We start from the raw sequence: 20,594 nt of genomic DNA, 5'->3' as shown, positions 1-20,594 counted from the left end.
ACAGTAATCAGTCTTCGATGACCAAAAACTCAGTTTCAGGTTCCTGCAACGTTAATTCGGTTTGCTGCCGCAAAGCCTGGTTGAAATGGGATTTCTGATGTAATTCATGTGTTTTTGTACTGTCAGAATTCATCCGAATATAATCCTCTTCATTGTTCCAACATCTAAAAACTTGATGGTGAGCATACACATTTTTTTGACGGATTCTTCAAAAATTCTGAGAAATAAACGGATGGGTTAAGCAGCTCCTCTGCCGTCCACCTCTCTTTCGGATTCCTCTCCAGGCATTTCTCCAAAAAATCAGGCCCCTCTTCCGGGAAGTCTGCAGGAAACTGAGGCTTCTCGCTGCTGCAAGCAATCTTCAATACTCGCGGTCAATAGTTCGAAATTTTGTCCCCCATGGAAGCCTCCCCGTTGCCATTTCGATAACCAGGCACCCAAGGACCAAATATCTGAAGTGAAATCCAATCCTTCATTCCAGAACCTCCGGAGCCATCACAGAGGAGTTCCCCCAACAGATTGCCAAGAAAATGTTGTCAAGTCCCATTTCTTTGTGAGTCTTTACTCTTTCGACATCCAAAATCCGCCAATTTAACATTCCATTTGACTTCAAGAGAACATTCTTGCATTTCAGATCACAATGACTATCCATACATGAGAAAATTCAGACCATGGAGAATCTTCTGGTGTACAACCGAACACTTCTGAATCCAAAGTTCCTCCAAATTTTGCTACATCCGATAGGTTCCTCCGTCATGTACTCCATGAAAATATCAAGTGTTGTCTACCATTTCTTTCCTTCAAGAAATCCCTCCCAGGCACTGAACAATGTACGGCGAATCCAAGCGTTCCAGAATGCTGGCCTCATTCTGCAAGCTCAACTCCAGCATCAGAAACTGCAGATTTCCACAAATAGTGAACCTGTAGATTTGTTCATAGCCAATGGACAGGCCAAAGATCCGGAAACCAATCTGTTTACCCTTCATCCATTACCGACTTGAGGACACGAGCACTGCTGATCTGAAATCATTTCGTTCGTTTTCATCGATCAGCAATGGATAATAAATATCGTGTTTAATTTTCTCGACTGAATCAAGTACAAAAACCTCGACTCCCTTTCGAAACTCTTGATCTTTGTCTAAGCTCCAGCTTTCAAAATTCTGCAGCATTCAAGAAGAAACAAAAACAAAAAATTACTTGTCTCAAACCTATAATTCAATATCAAGAGCGGGTTTCCTGAGGACCAGAAAACCGCCTGTGATAGATAAAAATTCTTACTTCACTAAGCAAGAATTGTTATAGCTTGTACGACTTGCTACAAATTTTAATTCAAAAAAAACAGAAAGTAATTTGAAGAAAAGCTGAAATTAATAAGGAAGTTGTGGAAAAGTCAATATGGTGTGATCAAGACTTTGGATGCCTAAACTAACTGTATAGTTTTTTCAGGACATTTTGTTGTTATATAGATTGTAGGGATTATTAATTACTTTTAATTTTATTATTTTTATTTTTTATAATTTGGAGGAGGGTATTATAGTAGACATCAATAAAATAAAAGTAAAATAAAATCTGGAGCCATCAGTTTAATATTAATAGGTAAGCCACTAAATCTGGAGGCATCTATTTGATGACAAGGGATGGTTTAGAGATTGATAGGAAGGGCAAAATAAACTCTCAACACCCTCTCAAAAAATAGTACTAAGCTTCTAATTTTAGCCAAAAAGTATTTAAAAAAAAATATTGTACAAAATGCGCCCAATTAGCTTTTTCTTTTTTATGCTTCAATCTTTCTCACTTTTTTCTTTCCTTGCTAAGGTAAAGAACAACACCTCCTGAAACTTGTAAATATCATTTATATAAAGTTTTTAACCATAGGGATAGCTGAGGGTTCTTCAGTAAACTTTTAATAGCTAGCAGGGACTACAGAATTTTCAGGGTCTAAAATCAGTCTGGCTTGTAAATTGCGAAGTAGTTCCACAGAGAATTCGTGTCTGAGAAAATCATAGCATATATTTCAACACATGAAGATTCACTGATTCTCAGAAAGATGAGAGAGAGAGAGAGAGAGTTCCGCGAGCTGGATGAAGCTTTTGTAGTTCAAAAAAGGCCTCCTCCTGATAGGAGTCTGCTTTACCATACAAAATTTTTATCCTGAAAACTTCAAGTGGCTTTTGGACGGATATTGTGGAAGCTAGTTCAGATATTCACATACCTTTCAGAGATGGGTCTTGGAGAATGTAGACGAACGAAATGGGGATCTCAAAGCCATGTCTTGAAGAGAGAAGTTGAGGGTTACCTGTCAGGAAAAAGCACTGTCACGTGTGACGGACGCATTGTGAGATCCTTAGATTTACTAGAAGTTTCTTGAATATTAGCTCAGTTTTATTTATTTTTTTTTTTCTTAAAAAAAAACCAACCTCATGATCAACAATTAAACTCTAGAAGTATCGAAAGTACATATCAAAACAAAATGTAAGACTTCTATCACTGATGTCATAGGCTTGTGATTCACTGGTTGCTAATTTGAAAAAGGGTCAAAATTTGTCTGTTCCATTCCTGTTTTGGCGGTAACAGCTTTTACTCTTGATTTCCTGTTAGAAATTTAGCAGAAGTAGGAAAAAAACCTCCACTCTCAACTGACCATGCTTTTTCTTTTTCTATTCTTTTGTTTTTTTTTGTTTTTTTTTTTTTGGTAAACTTCCTGTTTTAGTTTTTCTTCTCACTGCAGAAGGGTCATCTCAAAAACTAGCTTCCGTTAGGTACATAATTGGGGAAACTATTATAGTTTTCCAACAAAGTTAAACGAAAAATTTGTTTTTGGTTCACTTCTTCTCAAAAGATTATTTTATATTTTTAATTTCTTTAAACCTAAATTTGTTAGTTTGACAAAATAACTCCAAATTTTTTTAAAAAAAATTGATATAAAAACACCCCAGCAACCATATTTACCAGATTCAGCCACCACTATCGGAAGCTAGCCGGAAATCTAGTGTACTGGGCACTACCGACTGATATGACCGGTAGTCGCCGATTAGCCTTTCTGGCCAAATCCACAGTGGATCTGGCGGAAAAAGGCCAGATCTACGACCAAAGACAGTCAGATGATTTGGCCGTAGACAGTTGTCAACTAGGCCAAGATATGGTTGGTCGTTGACCATCAATGACGGCTGTATCTTCGGCCGGCATTGACGACCAAATGCAGCCAGATCTGCCGAAAAAGGCCATATCGGCGCACGACCGGCAAGATCCAGTCCGATCATGCGTCTATACGTTGACTCCGGCCAACCTTCGGTGGTGATGGCCGACTGTGTATTTCATGGGTGGGTTGGGATGTTTTTGTTAACTTTAATATTTTTATTATAGGGGTATTTAGTAAATAAACAAAACATAAGGGGTATTTTATTAATTTTCAAATTCTACATCGTAATACCCATCCAGTTTAACTTTCAAATATTTTCTAAAAACTCTCAGAACAATGAACCAAACGGACCCTTATTTTTTAAGGGAGACTTTTATAGCTAAACAAGCTTAACAATTTTTCAGGGTCTAAAATCAGTCGAGGCTAGTAAATTGCAGAAGTAGTTCCACAAGAATTTGTGTTCTGAAGAGCATAAACAATTTGGGGGTGTTTGTCTAAGCTTATAAGCTGGTCAACTAGGTTATAAGCTTTAAATTAAGTTGACCTGTTTGTTTATAATTTTTTGAGTTTATAAGTTAAACTTATAAGCAAAAAAAAAAATAAGTTGGGAGGGAGGTACTTTTTTTTTTTTTTGTTATAAGCATTTCCTTATGAGCTAGTTTGAACAAATATATTACCACATGTCCTTGTTTAATTTTAAATTTCATAGTATACCTTATTAATGTAGTACCATTTTTAGTTATTTTAATAAAATGTACTTATAAACCACATTTTATCAAACACGTCAACTACTATTCAGTCACTTATAAGTACTTTAATCAAACACGTAATGCTTTAAAATTCAAATGCTTATAAGCTAAAAATTAGCTTATAAGTATTTGTGGCTTATAAGCGAATTTTCATAAGCTCAGACAAACACCCCTATATTTCAAAAAATGAAAGGTGTTTACTAAACCTTCTTCCTATCTAACCAAAATAGAGGATTTAAGATACTGGATCAACTTTTGCAGGATTCTCTCTTAAAATGCTTCATACCCATAAATTTTATCAAGGAAACTTCAAATTCGCTTTCGGACCAAAAATTGAGGAAGTTGTTAAAATTCCAGATAATTTTCGCCATCATTAGTAACTGCATGAATAAGGACATTACATTCAGTTGCTTTGTCCATTTTCCCTTTCTTGAAAAGATCATCAATTACCATTCCCACAAATGTTACCAGGAAGGCCTCACACCTTGATCCACCATCGCAACAAATAAACTTCTCCTTCTCCCAATCACCCCATACATGTTGACTTGTTTCCCTATGTGGAGGATGACCAAAATCCTAAGCCCAAAAAAAAAGAAAAAAAAATGCAGCTTGTCTAGTTGATTTTGAGTGGGTACAGTAAAAAAAGTGGGTGATGTTCATAGATTAAAACTCAGAAGTGAGATAGAGGTAGCCACACCAGGTTCTCCGACGATGATCAACAGTGTATCTTGCTTTTTTTTGCTCACATTTAAGCGTTGTTATTGACGGAAGATCTTCACATCCAAATGTAAGTTTCGTGATAGCCTTTTTTTGTGGAGTTTGCCTCTAGAAAGACAGTAAATCAAAGAGTTGAATTGCAGAATTTTCAGTCCGTCTGTCCTCTTCAACTGACGATCGAAGGTCATCTCTAGTATGATCAACTGATTTTTGGTCAGAACGTAGAGGAGTGTGCTTTTCAATCTGGACAGTGGGTTTTCGATTTTAAGGCTGAGTTTGGAGTTATATAGCTACTTTTGGGTGCTTTATGTGATTTTATTCTTATTTTCGTAACTCTTTTGTGTATTTTACTTTATTAGAGTTGTGATAACTCTAAATTTTGTGTGAATATTATTAATGATTTGTGGCTATTGTAAACACTTATTTATATGTGGATTTAACTAAATCATTCGATCCGTGGTTTTTTATCTCTTTACATCGAAGAGAGTTTTTCATGTAAAAATTGTGGTCTCTTGTGAATTTGATTGTGTTTCAAGCATATTTGCTCAGGTTTTGCTCTCACATATTCATTCAAGTGGAAATATTTTGTTAATACATTATTTCCTTTCAATCAAAATGAATAGAGTGGGATAAGTGGTTGCGTTTGGATAATTCTTAACATCTTCATTCCAAAAACAATTGTCTCGCGTTCTCAACTAATTTGTGCTTACAAAGACCATCAATGAATTACTATTGTAGCGCTTGGTTTCGGGAATTTTTTATTACAAAAGGAGGATTATCATGAGATTACTATTAATGGGGAATGTTATATTGATAGATTTGTTAGATTGGTAGTATAAATAATTAATACGTTTGGTTGAAAGAAATAAAATATGATCAAGGGGTTTTACTGAATTGTCTTTCATTTTAATAATATAATAATTATTATTATTATTTAGAGTATATTTAACCATTTACATTTGATAATTTAGCTAAAACCCCAACAACAAAAGTTTATATTAACAAAAACTCTCACCTCAAGATGACTGGACCACCCGCCCACCATCGATCACTATTGGTATGGTCAATTATCGGAATTTCGTTACTTAAACCCAAACGTGGTAATTGTCAGATTAAAAGATAGATTACCGATATTATCTTTTATGACCCCGAACAAACGCTAATATAAGTAATAACATTTGGTCTCCAATATTCCTTATTGAAATGATTTTTCTTTAATATTATATCTAAAAATAAATATTATGAAGAGAAAGATAAAATAATATAACATCTAATACTTGCGGTTAAAAAAAAAAAAATATATAAAATATATACAAGCTTTCTGCATTACAGAAGTGTCATTTAGTTATCTAAATAATTTATAAAATATCAACACACCATTACCAAACATGGTGATTGCAGGTGGAGCTTGACAGAAGGCCAGAATTCTTCCGAGAATTATGATCATTGAGCATGCATTACATAACAGAGTGTAACAACAAATTAATAAATCAAATGGTGAGTTTAATATGGATGCCGATCTATAATTTATTTCTTTGCATTTATGGAACAACAGTAGATTGCTAGGGAACTAGTTTCATTACAAGATCGCATTGATCAAGCAAACGAGAGGGATTGCATGAAAGAATATCCTTTGATGATGTAGTTTTTTCATACAAAATTAGATATTAGCCAACTAAAAACAAGTGTTTTGTAAGCAGAAAAACATATTGGAATTTAGAAAGTAAAGCATGTTCAATCTTGTTTCGAAATGTAATCGATCCTTAACCTTCAATTGGTGTAATACTATGACTACCCTATAATATAATTGCGGTTATTGAATCAGGTTCCGAAAGTAATTCCAGACATCAAGTCCTGAACTGCCCATTATGATGTTAGCTCACTTGAATCAGCCCTCAGAAGAACTGAAAATCCTGGCTCTAATCCAGAAGGCAACAGAATTGATTGCTGCTCAAATGATTAACAGATGTTGTAGTAATTCTCAGGCTTCCACCTACTGTGTGGCATTATAGCATCCAAACTGCTTCTATAGTTTCCTTGTCTCTGAAAAAACTCCACCATTGCAACCCTTACTGTATCTTAGAGTGGTCAAGAAGGCAGTGTTAATGAGATGGGGAGAGGAACAATCCCAGTTGAAGCAACAATGCAGGTAATTTCTTCCTTCATTGCTCGATGTTCCCTTCCATTTGTATCTCAACTAACTTATATTTTTTTTTTCAGTTTGACCAAAGGATTACAGTGGCATTAAAACCAGCATAGCTCCATTTTCTTCATTCCAAGACAGGATTCTGCTGTGCCTCAATATATATATATAGATGATTTTCAAATTTTGAGATAAATTTCTCAAGTACTCAAAATTTGAGTATCTAGTTGTAATTAAGTCTGATTATAATAATTTATTAAATGTCTCATTTTTGTTAATAGTAGCCATTATTAAAATAATTGGATCAACCACTTGCATTAATATTAACCCTTAGATTTTGAACTTTCGAATGACCATTAACTATTACTTAATCATGCCAAAAATATGGCTGGCTGGCGGCCTTTTGTACTTTAATTTTATATTATTCATGAAATGTTCCCCAGAAATATTAATTAAAAAATTAAAAAATCATGCTTGCACTTCAGAAGAATTTTGATACAACAACTACGAATCAACATCATAAATAAGTATTTAAAATAATAATTAAAAGAGAATTATTTCAAGAATTTAATAGGAATATTCCCTTTCATTACAAAACTAATTGTACATTTATAACACACTCATAAATAGATGAGAATACCTATTATCTTTAATTACATGTATAAAATAAATTAAATAAATTAAAGAATAAACGAACATGAAGAAGAAAATTCAAATACAATCCAACAAGAAAGAAATAAAATTAAAAAAAAAAATCAAAAAAATTTGTGCAATAAATCTGTATAGAAAACCTCTCAGAAAAAAAAAAACACAGGCTCTTCACAGAGAATCCATGGTCAAATCCTCAAGGAGAAACAGAAGATCCAGGCTGTTCTTACAATAACGAAGCTTCCAAGAGATCTGTCTCTCCATCTGAATTGTTTATGAAAATTAGCAAAAACATTTAGCTTCTTGTCGAATCATCCTGATCGGAAGTATAACTTATCGTTCTGTGAAGCGATCCTGATCTCGAAACTGAACTCGACTCGTCCCACGACGACTCCATATCTTCTTCCGTGCATGCCCTCAAGCCTGGCCGGTCGTTCAAGCTGAATAAACGGTGGCTTGAAGAAGCACCGATCATCGAAGCAATACGCCACCGATTAAGTTCAGGGCCAGCAACATTTTCACTTCTAACGGCCATTCTAGGCGGGCTAAGCAAAGACCAGCTGCTCTTCCCCTGTTTAGTTTACTAACAATTGGCTTGAGAATTAGTGAGTTTGATGAATTGTTGGTGAAAATGGTGGATGAGATGAGGTTATATACAGAGAGATTGATGGGCTTGAAAGAATTTTCCGAAGTTGGATAAAGAAATAGAGAAATGAAAGGAAAGGAAGTTGCTGCGTAAGTTGAAATAATAAAATGCGTATAAGATTGGACTAGCGTGTTAAGAGAGAGGTTAGTGTTATTAATCTTGTGATAGAGAGAGGATTGGTCAAAGTTTGACAGTTCTACATTTTTTTTTTTTTTTTATTTAAGTTTTGACCTTTGTTGAAGATGTGCATGATAAAAACGGAGGCATTATCATGTAGGGTTTTCTTGCTTAATTGAATGAGGTCAAATTTGATAGTTATCTATAGTATATACATTTTCACACACAATAAAAATGAAAAATGGGGTAGTAACTAATACAATTATAGATAACTTAAAAGACTTTAATCGTATTTCAGGTCAATTGATTCGAAATAGCAAGTTAATATAAGTATAAATGCAAAGTACAATTAGATAATTTAGCTACGTGGTCGTTTTTGGTTGCATTGCACCTTTCACTTAAATTATTTAATATTTCTTTACGTGCGGAAATTTAACCACCACAAAAAGAAACAGATTTAAATTAATAAATGTAAAATGTTGTCTTAGCCGCTAAGCTGTTGGGCATGGGTTGACTGTCATGGTTGCTCAAATTTGAAAAAAAAAAAATTAAATACCTCCAAGCCAGTTAGAAAATTATAAAAGTTAACTCATGATGTGTAAAAAAGCAAAAATAAATAAATAATATGGTTTATAAGTTGAGTCCCCTTAATGATAAAAGAGCAATAACAACATTTAATATGATCTTTATTGAATTGAATCTCATACATTAGTAAGAGTAGTATTAAAACTCTTCTCGATCATAATTTAAGGTTTTGGAATATTAGTTGAAACATACGTAAAAAAAAAAAAAACACCAATATAATTTTATGGTTAAATTTTTTCCTCCAAACAACAAAAAAATAAATAATTTAAATTTTGTGGTGGTACATCAGTAAGATACTTAATAGTCCACATTGCTATTATTAATTAATTATAATATTATGATTTCTTTTGTTTATTGTAAATGTTTTATCCTAGCAACTACACTTTGGGTGAAGAATATTATTAGCAGCTGGCATCACGCATGGCTGAGAGTTTTGACGCCGTCAGCTGTAATTGCGATAACTGCTCGTGCTTAAAAATTTGAGCTTAGCTAGAAGCGAAGTTCAAACAAGCTTGCAAAAGCAGCCTCGTGGTCAATTTGTACTATTTAAATACCATTAGATTTATTCTTGCTAAGCCAACAAAAATCTAATCATGTTTATCTCCCTACGATGAAGATGTAGAAAAATGGAATGAGGGTATTTTTGGTATTTCATATATCGAGCATATATCTTATCTCCCATTTCAAATTTAGTAGTAGTTATTAGTGAGCATGGATCGACTACTTACTCATGAGTCGAGGCTGTGACCCTACTCAAATTTTTTGTTTTTTTTTTTTATTAATTTGGTTTGATTTTTTGTTTTGACCGAATTGTATTTGTATTAATGTTTTTAGATTTGACCTTACTATCCTGTCAGTGGGGTGTTGCTATTTGCATTAGGGGTGGACAAAGAAGACCGATCAGGCCCAAGCCCTAAAGGACCAGTCCCCGAGGGACTGGGACGGGGACTAGGACCGATCCTAGCCGTATAGGATCGATCCTTGAGGCCTGATAAGAAATTACATTTTAACCCTAAATTTTATGTATTTCATATATTTTAGAGAGTTTTGATTTTTTTTTTTTTTTTTTTGGGGGGTGGGGGGGTGTTTTGTAGGGTCTTCTGAAATTAATAGGACCCTGGAGGAGGGACCAGTTGAGCTGGGCTAGTCTCGAGATGGTCCCATAGGGATCGATCCTCCAAGGACGGGCCCTTCGAACCCAGGCTTTTTTCCCACCTCTAATTTGCACTTAATAGCACTCACACATAAGAATTAAGAATATTGATTCAGTTTTTATTATATATATAGTATGTTATTAACTATTTACCATAATTGTTTATTTTATTAATTTTTTTTAACGTGCTTCCCTACAAAAACACTTTTTGAGTTTCAAAAAAGCATTCTCACGTGCATCTTAATGAGTTGGTTTACTTCTTGCTCTATGGAAAAAAAAAAAATGATTATATCGTTCCATGAAAAATTGTCTTTTATTTTTAAAAAATAAAATGTATAATCAAAATTTTTGTTTGTCAGTAATCTAATGTGTGCACTTAAAATAAAGGATTTAAAATAAAAATTCATGTAAATATATATATATATATATTTTAAATGTTAAAAATATTTCCAAAAAGAACCTTAATCTTTTTCAAGTTTTTTATGAAAAAAAGGAAAAAGAATATCATGGGCCCTAATATTATGTGGGCTCATTGATCGTACAAACTCTCGACTTGATTGTACAGCCCAAAGTAAAATTGAACAGTTTTTCTGGCGACCGACCCCTTTTTGCTCAATTCTAAAATAATCCCTTGTACTTCGAATCCATATCATAGTTTATAAGGATTAAAAAAAAAATGGCCTTTTGATCGTTTTGTTTTGCCTTCTTAGAACTAGAATAGCGATGAACGAAAATCTGTAATTTAGAAAAAATTAAACATGATTTATTTTTGTAGTTTTTAATGTATTAGCTATGTCGTAAACAAATATAATAAGTATCATAAACAATCAATCTTGTTAAAAAATGGTTAATAACTTATTCAAAATATTTGAATCGAGTACTTCTTAAACTAACTCACTTCAATCGTGTTGAATTTCTATTCCATTATTCATGTGAAAAATTGTCACCAGCCTAGTTATAAGTTGAGGGAGATAAAGTAATTAGGCAAAAATTAAGGGATGTCAAAAATATTCATTGGCGGAGTTAATGATAATTATTGTGCGTGTTTGGCTTACTACTTTATCTGTATTTTAGACCAGATTTTGTGAAATTGTGTTTGTTTTATTACTTGAAGAATCCAACTCTGATAATAGAATCCTGACACAATCTGACATTGACCGTTACAATTTTTTTTTCTTTTTTTTTTTTCACTGCATCTCACCATTTCACTTTCTTCTCCGGCTCAGTCTCAATCAATAACGTTTTAGTGCTCACTTTCTCAATATCCATCACCACCATTTCAGTCACCATTTCAGTTTCGATTAATCCATTACCAGGTTCGATGCTTCACTTCCCAGTTTGCTTTCCACCATCTCCCTTTCTAGTTTCCAGTACCAGCACGTGAACCCCCAATGCCCTGTGTCACAAACTCACATTGTAACCCAACGTGAACCCACGTCAACCGGAAACCAGCCCACCCCGAGCTCCACGCACCACAACGACCCTATCTCTACCCCAACCCAGCCCACGAGCCACACGACCGAGATCTACCCCAACCCAGCCCACCCGAGCCACCACGACCCCAACCCAACCCACCGAGCCACCACGCAGCCACCCCGAGCCACCACGCACCGATCTACCCCACACAAGCCCACCCAAGCCAACGCACCCCAACCCAGCCCCCGAGCCACCACGCAGCCACCCGAGCCACCACGCACCGATCTACCCCACACAAGCCACCCAAGCCACCACGCACCACCACGACCCCACACAAGCCCACCCGAGCCACAAGCACCACGACGCACCCCAACCCAGCCACCCGAGCCACCACGCACCCACCCCAAGCCACCACGCACCCGATCTACCCCACACAAGCCACCCAAGCCACCACGAGCCACCACGACCCCAACCCAGCCCACCCGAGCCACCACGCACCACCACGACCCCAACCCAGCCCACCGAGCACACCACGCACCACCACGACCCAACCCAGCCCACCCGAGCCACCACGCACCCACCCGAGCCACAGCCACCACCACGACCCCGATCTACCCCACACAAGCCCACCCAAGCCACACGCACACCACGACCAACAAGCCACCACGCACCACCACGAACCAACCAAGCCCACCCAAGCACCACGCACCACCACGACCAACCCAGGCCACCTCGAGCCACCACGCACCCACCCCGAGCCACCACGATCTCCATCAAACCCACACCCCAATCTCCATCAAAACCCATAATCTGCGTAAAGACACCCACCATTTTGAAACTGAATTTTTTCTTCAAAATAACATACTTTGTTTTGTCTAAATAAAAAACACCAAACCCAACACTAATAAAAGCAATTGGTTTTTTCGGCTTTAATTGGGTTTTTTTTTTTGGGGCAATTCTTGGTTTATTTGGATTTGTTTTAATTCGGTTTTTATTTGATTAGGCTATTGGCATATAATGTTTAATCGGTTTTTATTTATTCGGTAATTGGCACAGGATTGTTTTAATGGGTTTTTGTTTTGTTGACAGCTTTTTAATCTCGTGTACAACGGATCCATTTAATTGTATTTGGATGTTTACTGACTCAGAGAAGGGAAAGAGACTCACGACGTATCCAAATCAATTTTGTAAGTTTTCGTATCTATTTGTTTTCACAGACACCGAGCCGCTATTTTTTTCAATTTTTTTTTTGGAAATAATTTGTATTAGTATTGTTTTTTTTTTTCATTAATCCTTTGAATGGACTTTAATAATGCGTTTTGTATTGGTTAACTGAAATATTTTATTCCGGTTTCATAATTGATTATTTGTTTTATAGTTTGACACAGTTCTTAATCGTACCCAGAAATTACGTCAATGCATAGATGTCAGCATAATTTATCTCGACGTCGCAGGATTGATTATTACTTGAACAGAGGCGAAAGTTTCGACGTTTTCTAGAGTTGGAGTTCGTCATACACCCTGTGGTGACAGTGCTGTATCTTCCCCTGCATTGACGTCTTCAAGCAGTGTCGGATCGAACGAGGTATACTTTTATATGTGTTTAGTTGATTACGTTAACATGTGTTATTATATTGGGTAATGTGCTTGGTGATTCGTATGGTGCCCCAATGTTGGTTGTCCCACGTCTGTCCTAGATGGGTGATTCTGTGGCTTGGTCTGCTGGATGACACACAGATTTCTGGTCCTGTTATCTGAGCGGGCCAAAACTTCACATGGTACTGCAATAAAAACAGCTGATTACCAGAAATGTTGGACGACATTATCATTAGCTGGCGCGAGACTCAACGTGACACAATTAGCCCTAAGTTCTTTCGCCTGCAAAACTTATCAAGCATGGCGGAAATTGCTGCAACACACAGGATTGGGTGGGATCAAGAGTCACAAAGTCCAACGTGTCCCGTTGAGGTTTGGCAAGAATATGTCAGGTAAAAATATTTTTAACTATATTATTAACGTATTGTAAATATACGCATTTTTCGGACTGCTAAAATATATATATTATTCGTTAACTCATCAGCAAAACCCACTGGCGCAACAATTTTACCACAAGGGACTTCCCACAAGGAACTTTATGAAATAATATTTGAGAAGCAAACTGCCACTGGAAGATATGCGTACACATCTACATCCCAACAGGTGGAGCCTTCCAGTTATTCCAATCCCGGCTCGGTTCCTATGGATGATAGCGACTTTGAACCTGATCCTGATCGTTTGACAGGAGGAAAAAAGGCAAAACTATCTGGTCATGGAGAGGCGAGAAATCGGAGGCATAGAAGGGGGCCCGGACATACAATTGCGGATCCATTTATAGCTTGATGGAGAGCTTGCGGAAAAGCGGACAATGGGATCCAGGGCTTCCGATCGTCTAGAGATGAGAGGGAAGAAGCGAACACCAGTGCTCCATTGATCCTTTCTCCATGAGCAATTGTATTGACATCATGACGGCCATGCAAGTACCGACACAGTTTTTCCTGCCGACTGTCACGTACTTATATGAAAATCCAGGGTGGCGCGATATTTGTGAAACTCCCACTGGACGAAAGGGCTAACTGGTTCACAAAACTTTTTCAAATAATTCGTAGAGACACTAATTTTCATAATGTTGGCAACAATTTTGTATGCGTCGTGGGCAGTTGTCATTACATACAATTTATACGTTACTGTATGAAATTATTTATGTGATATTGTAATGTGTAAACATGTTTTAGATTGTCATTGCAATTAAATATGACTGTTATATTTTCAAAGTAGTACAACAACTAAATTGTTGATAAATGTTTTGCAAATGTGTAGGTTTAAATGGCGTCGTCTAGCCGTACAGGAGAAGACAACGTGCTAAGATGGAGAGAGAGAAGAAGAAATACTGACAGATATAGCCATTGCACTATGCGGTGGTGCCGCGTTAGAAGCAAGTCGACTCAACCACGACAACATCTGTATTAACTGGTCATCAGTACATGTTGGATACTCAACGGTCATCCTGACAGGATCTATGACAAGTGCCGCATGGACAGAGACTGTTTTACATTGTTATGTGAATTTTTGTCCGATCAGGCAAATTGCAACCAAACAGGAGAACGAGTTTAGAAGAACAAGTTATGATATTTCTAACAATCGTTGGAAAAATGAGACAATCAGAACGATGATGGAGGATTTCCAACATTCGGGTGAGACGATTTCTAGACATGTTACCGCAGTTTGCGATGCTATATGTGAGTTGAAGACAGAGTTTATCAGACCACCTGACTTCAATGATGTTCCATGGGAAATATCAGCCAACAGAAAATATTACCCTTTCTTTAAGGTACTGTCATTATGTTTGGTATTAGTAGATAGTTAAGTTCATTGTATATTAATTTGTTTAGTAGGTTAATATTAGTGAAATGACTCATTTTATGATAGGACTGTATTGGAGCCATAGATGGCACCATGTATACGCTTCGGTCCAAGTGAATTTGCCATTAGGTACCGGAATCGCAAAGGATCGATGTCACAGAATAATGGCTGTATGCGACTTTAACATGATGTTCACTTATGTCGTTACTGGATGGGAAGGATCAGCGCATGATTCAAGAGTTTTAAATTAATATTGATGATCCTAATTCTGGATCCCATATCCTCCACCAGGTATAAGTATTTCTTGACGTATTACAGCGTATTACATCCACTGTTGAGGCCCTGTAATTCAAATAAAATGTCTGATATTATTACAGGGAAATACTATTGGTTGATGCGGGTTATGCAAATAGGGATGGGTTCCTCGCCCCTCATAGGCAAGTGGCTTACATATTCTGATCACCGCCGTAACCGAAGGGGGCCACAAGAGTTGTTTAATTACAGACATGCTTCACTCCCAAGTTATCGAGAGAACCTTTGGTGTTTTGAAAAAACGGTTCGTATTCTAAATGGAAGAAAAATATCCGTTGGACAAACAAGGGAAGATTGTCATGGCATGTTGTGTACTTCCTAATTTATAAGAATGTACAATATGGACGACCGTATCTTCGAACAAACCAATAATAGTACGGGTAATGAGCAAGCATATTGTGATCATCAAAACGGGGCAGAATATGGCGGAAATGGAGAAGGATCGAGTCAACCGCAACAAGGTATTATAGAAACATGATGACTGTACGGGATAACATAACGAATGCATGGGGGTAGCACAGTGGACCATGTCATAGTTGTTACTGGGAGTAAACGTGTAATAATGATTGTAAGGGTTGATAATTAGTATTTTTGTCATATATGTATTAATGTGATGTTTTTAAACTGTTGGAACTACTTGAAATTAATATGGGTTTTTGTTTTTTAATATATACGGGTAACAAAATTATCAATAAAATATTTGGTATTATTAAAATGTGAGGTGATAAGTTATATATATATAATAATACCTTATTTTAACAAAAACAATAAAATATTTATTAATAAATCATTTATAAAACAAATATTAATCAAATATTAACACAAATATCAAGATCAAAATACTCTACCAAACACATATTCTGAAAATCATATTCTGTAATCATAACCCTATCCAACTATCCAATACTTCCTCAAAATCCTACCAAAATAAACCAAACGCACCCTATAAGACTTCAAGGATACTTTTGATAGTATTAAATATTGGGGAAGGTAAATGAAATTGACTCGTTCACTTTCCGTCAACGTCAGAAACGATGACGTTCTACCGTTTTTCAATAAACTAAAAATACAGCAAGCTTTAGACTAAAACAAGATCCACTGGAAAACAAAACTTCCTAAATGCATCCTCTACGAAATCTCCAAAATATAAATCATTTCAATGATTCAATTCTCACCACCGGATCACACGTTCCTCATTTAGATCTTGTCACTTTCCCAAGAAAATCAACCCGAAATCCATACCCCTCACTTTCCCGAGAAAAAGTCGCACTCTCACAGTGACACCGTACCTCTCCACGCTCTCCCCAATCCGAATCGACGAGATCGAAAACCTAATCCACGTTAGCGTCCAATCGGCAATCACGTCCTCCGGCCCGGGCCCAGCCCGACGCGGCCCGCCACGATCCCTGTTCTCTGTTCATCAACTCCTTTCATCAATTCAAACCTCTCCGCTTTCCTCCTGTCCAATCAGAAGGTGCCATCTGTCTCCGCCGCGCCTCCGCTCCGCTCCCGCCTCGACGAACCCTACCAGTTCTCGTTCGAAATCGGGGTTAGCGGCTTCGGGCCGGCCCGAACACGTTGACGGAGCCGGTTGGGACACGGTGAAGAGAGATCTATCGCGAATTGTGAGTAATTTGAAACTGGTTGTGTTTCCGAATCCGTATAGAGAAGATCCGGGAAAGGCTCTGAGAGATTGGGATCTGTGGGGCCTTCTTCTTTATAGTGTTTTTAGGCTCACTCTCTCGTGGTCAGCCTCTGTTAGAAGGTCAGCATAATTTAGTTCTTACTTTGGTGAATGTCGGATAGCTTAATTTAGACTAAAAGAGTTTTATTACGAATTTTGCTATTAATTTGCTTGTGATCAATAGAGTCTCCAAATTAGCTCAATAACTTTGACAGTTTAAGCGTACAATTTCTGTGAAAATGTAAAAAATATTTAACATTGATAATGCAGCAATACATAGTTTAGATACATCTTGATATAGGAGTTTGTATAAGCGAAAATTAACTATCGTAGTTACCAGTGATTGTTGGTGCCTGGGATTTCTTTGCCTACAACTTAGTTGCGATGGGGTGTACTGAAAAAATGAGTAATGAAATATCTGGGCGAATCCGATAGTAGTATTTTCTTACTAACTGTCTCATATTTGTGCATTTGAAGCCTAAAGTTGTTATCGATGAGAGGCCTAAATTTGGAGAAGTTAAAAGGACTGACTGATATTGAAAGATAATCCAAATTGAGCTTGTTGGTATTGGCAATTTCTCCCAAAGTCCAATGTCTGATCTTATTTGTCAAACTCAACTAAATACAAATGTTTTGCTCGTATTGCCCTTTTTCTTTGCAACATTAGATTTATTGATTCAACGTGATGTTTTCAGATTTTCTAAGAATGCAGAACAGCGTTCAGGGACTTAGGTCGCTTTTTTGTGTTTGTTTATAAATGATACCTTGCTAGCAAATTGATTCATATTTTTGGTTGTGATAAAATTCTCGAGTTTGAAATCTTTACGAGGTATAGAGATCAGTGAGGGGAGAACATCTTTGTAGTGTTACACCTAAGATTGTATCTTCATTCTTTATTTTCTCGAGGGTGGTGGACTTCAATGGTGGGACTTAGCGATGAAAATGTGCGGTGGGGAGGTTTTGGTGATGTATGGAAAGAAGAGTTGAAACCTGGTATAGCCTTCTTGAGTTCAGGGGTTGAGTTGAGAAAAAGTAAAACTAAGGTTTGACATCGTGATATAGATGTGATTCTTGAGATTTTTCCAATAATCTATCTAATTGTTAATATTAACTTACAGACTTGTAGATTTACACCACTTTAAGCTCATAATTTCAAGTGTCTTTAGAATGTTTTACTTTCGTAGAAAAGTTAGGATAGGCGGGTTACCAGTGATTTTTGCACCACTAACTGAACAAAAAGGTTATGCATCCAGTGCAGTTTATGTGTCTATCTCAGATCAATAATTACAGTTATGTGACTAAGTCCAAAGATGTGGCATTTCTTTTAAGGTGGTAATGAATTGGGTCTGTGTTCATCTTCCAAAGAATTCATCGGTTGCTATTATGTTCAATCATGATTTCGATCAATATATAAATAGAAGGATTTGGCTAGACCTCTGTTGCGAACCTACTCTGTTTTGTTTACAATCATCCACAATTTTCCAACATAAGTTATTCAAACAGTGATGTAATAATCTATCATTCAGAATCTCTAATATGTAATTCCTGGAAAATCTGAGTTACATTCAAGTATGGATACAACCCAAATACCAGAGTTTAAAACAAACAGCAAGGAAAATTAAATGAAACTAATACGCTGGACTTCGAGGGCCAGCTCACTCCCCTTTTTCTCAATTCTTCTCTGAGCCTTTTTAACCTTGCTGCTCCCTTTTATTCACTCCTTCCCTAACGGAATTTCAGTTTCAGCTCTTATTGTTGCCACCTGTTGATTCCACCTTTTTGCTTCTCTCACACTTTAGTTGTTCCCTTTATCACAATTGATTTCCTGCTGCCTTCCCACGCTTCTTATATAAACCCTCACTTCACGTGTTGTATCATACCTTCCGAAGAAGAGCCACCTTGTCCTCAAGGTGGAAGGAAGGAAAAAGGAATTCAGGCCGTCAAACTCTTCCCAAGTATTCTCAGGTGGGGTAACCCTGCCACTTAATTAGAACTTCCCTTTGACCATGATTAGCTTGCGCGTATTCAGCACTTCTTCTGGTTCGACAACTAAAACCAGATCTTCATTTAAGGAGTCCAGAAGAGGCTGAATGTTCGGTGGAGGAAAATTGGCTTTCTTGAGTTGGGACACACAGAAATACATTATGGATCGAGCACCAGCGGGGAGTTCTAACCTGTAGGCGGGTGATCCAATTTTTTCCAGGATTCGAACGGTCCATAAAACCTAGGACTTAGCTTTTCGTTGCAGCGTGGCGCGGTGATTTCAGACGGTAGGGCTGAAGCTGAAGGTATACAAGTTCATCCACTTCAAACTGAACATTCGTTTTTCGCATCTGCTTAACTTTTCATGCGGTTTTGAGCCTTGAGCAGATTCTCCTAAGTTCCAGGAGAATACTGTGCGATCTTGAAGCTGCTAATTTACTTCATCTACCGGTGAGCTGTGGTCTGGTATTTCAACAATTGTGAAGGGTCTCGTCCGTACAAGGCCTTGAAAGGACTCATACCCGTGGATGCTGTAAGTAGTAGTAAACCAGAATTCAGCCCACGGAATCCAGTGAGGCCACTGCCGAGGCTGATTTCCTACAAAACAACGAAGGTAAGTTTCCAAACATCTGTTAACAACTTCCGTTGACCATCTGTCTGCGGGTGATAGGCCGAGCTCATGTGAAGCTTAGTGCCAGCCTGCCTTAAACATTTCTCCCCAAAATGGCTCATGAACACTCTATCACGACCGAAACAATTGTCCTTGGAAAGCCGTGGAGTCGTACGACATCTTTGATGAAAGCGGTTGCTACCTCTTTGGCTGTATAAGGGTGTTTGAGTGTGAGGAAATGGCTAATTAGGGAGTCTGTCAACGACAACCAAGATAGTATCCACATTGTGTGCTTTCGTAAGCCCCACTATAAAATCCATGGAATAATTCTTCCAAAACCTGGATGGGAATGGGAAGGGGCTGCAATAGACCAGCAGGCCGCAATGTTCATATTTGTTTTGTTGACACACACTGCAAGAGTCCACTAAATTTGGATATCTCGTTCATTCCATCCCAAAAAACACATTCATCAGGCGCTTGTATGTTCTGTAAAATCCAGAGTGGCCTCCACTGGGGATGAGTGAAATTCATGCAAAAGTTTTTGATATGGGGGCCTTGTTTCGGGACAACCAACTGTTTTGGTACATAAGGGTTTGCCTATGAGTTTGAATTGAGGGTGGCCATGAGGGTAACCATGAGCTGCTGAGTGAGTTGCCGCAACTTATCATCTTGTTGGATGGCCTCTTCTAGTTCTTCGAATCCACCGAAACAGCCCATTGAAATTGCGTTCTCCACATTCTAGGGCGTCGGGACAATGCATCCGCAGCCTTGTTCTTTGGCCCGGGCGGTACTGTGATTTCAAACTGCAACCCAAGTAATTTTGATACCCATTTCTGTGCTCCTCATTCAACAACTTTTGGTCAGTTAGAAAAGAAGACTTTTCTGGTCAGTTCGATGACAAAGTCGGCCAAGCAAATAATGTCTCATTTCTGTACCGCCATCACAAAGCCTCATTTCCCTTTCATAGACCGACTTGAGTTTCGAAGTTGCTGATAGACCTTTACTGAGAAAGAATAGGCTCTTCCCTGCATTAAAAACAGCTCCCAAACCACAACCTGACGCATCAGTTTCAATGAGAAATGGTTTAGAAAAATCAGGCATTACTAACACTGGTACCTGGTCAGGGCAGATTTCAATGCCTCAAATGCTTCCTGAGGTTCTCACCCACATGAATGAATCCTTGCGTACAAATTAGTCAAAGGTAGTGCTATCTTACCATACCCTTTACAAAGCGTCTGTAATACCTTGTCAGGCCAAGAAACCCTCTAGTGTTTTCACATCCTTCGGTCGGGG

General features: G+C 37.5%; 1 protein-coding gene and 1 pseudogene across 1 annotated transcript in view; one reads left to right on the top strand and one right to left on the bottom strand.

Annotated features, from left to right (window-relative positions):
• Positions 1-20,594, top strand: part of LOC116115276 — a 39,988-nt gene that overhangs the window by 5,467 nt on the left and 13,927 nt on the right. The gene's annotated exons all lie outside the window — the stretch shown is intronic.
• On the bottom strand, positions 165-20,402 carry LOC116115258 (annotated as a pseudogene).

The sequence above is a fragment of the Pistacia vera genome, unplaced genomic scaffold (assembly GCF_008641045.1).
Source record: "Pistacia vera cultivar Batoury unplaced genomic scaffold, PisVer_v2 Contig735, whole genome shotgun sequence".
Taxonomy (NCBI): Eukaryota; Viridiplantae; Streptophyta; class Magnoliopsida; order Sapindales; family Anacardiaceae; genus Pistacia; species Pistacia vera.
This window is presented reverse-complemented; position numbering and strand designations above follow the sequence as displayed.